This window comes from Arachis ipaensis, chromosome B4 (genome assembly GCF_059453495.1).
Source record: "Arachis ipaensis isolate K30076 ecotype BB chromosome B4, ASM5945349v1, whole genome shotgun sequence".
NCBI classification, from domain to species: Eukaryota; Viridiplantae; Streptophyta; class Magnoliopsida; order Fabales; family Fabaceae; genus Arachis; species Arachis ipaensis.
In genome coordinates, this window is record NC_142439.1 from 76,705,475 (window position 1) to 76,706,643 (window position 1,169).

Here is a 1,169-nt window from a genome sequence, read left to right on the forward strand (position 1 = left end):
GACAGGGTGCGTTGACCATTTTCACTGAGAGGATAAGGTGAAGCCATTGACAAGGGTGATGCCTCCAGACGATTAGCCGTGCCGTGACAGGGCATTTGGATCATTTTCCCGAGAGAAGACCGAAAGTAGCCATTGACAATGGTGATGTATCACATAAAGCCAGCCATGGAAAGGAGTAAGACTGATTGGATGAAGATAGCAGGAAAGCAGAGGTTCAGAGGAACGAAAAGCATCTCCATTCGCTTATCTGAAATTCCTACCAATGATTTACATAAGTATTTCTATTCATATTCTATTATTTATTTTCGAAAACCCATTACTGTTTTATATCCGCCTGACTACGATTTACAAGGTGACCATAGCTTGCTTCATACCAACAATCTCCGTGGGATTCGACCATTACTCACGTAAGGTATTACTTGGACGACCCAGTGCACTTGCTGGTTAGTTATGCGAAGTTGTGAAGATATGTTTAGACCATGGTCCTGTGCATCCATTTTTGGTGCCATTACCAGGGAATCAATTTCGAACAACAATTCACAACCTAAGTAGCAATTTCGCATACCAAGTTTTTGGCGCCGTTGCCGGGGATTGTTTGAGTTTGGACAACTAACGGTTCATCCTGTTGCTCAGATTAGGTAATTTTCTTTTTGTTTTCTTTTCAAAAATTTTTCAAAAATATTTCAAAATTTTCTCACCTGTTTTCGAAAAAAATTTTAGATTCAAAATTTTTAAGAATGAATTCTAGTGTTTCATGACGCATGTGAAGCCTGGCTGGCTGTAAAGCCATGTCTAAATTCTTTTGGACTGAGGCTTCCAAACCATCAGCTGTTATACGACTGTAGGGTATGTCAGGCATGTCATGTCTGAATTACATGCTGAAGCTTGGCTGGCCATTGGCCATGTCTAGTGTTTTGGACCGGAGCTTTCATTGAAAGCTTGGCTGGCTAGTGAGCCATGTCTAATTCCTAGACTGAAGCTTTAGACTAACATGGCAAGATTCCTGGAATTCATATTAAAAATTTTGGAATCCTTATTTTTCTTTCTTTCTAAATAATTTTCGAAAAATATAAAATAAAAATCCAAAAAAATTAGAAAATCATAAAAATCAAAAATATTTTTGTGTTTCTTGTTTGAGTCTTGAGTCATGTTATAAGTTTGGTGTCAAT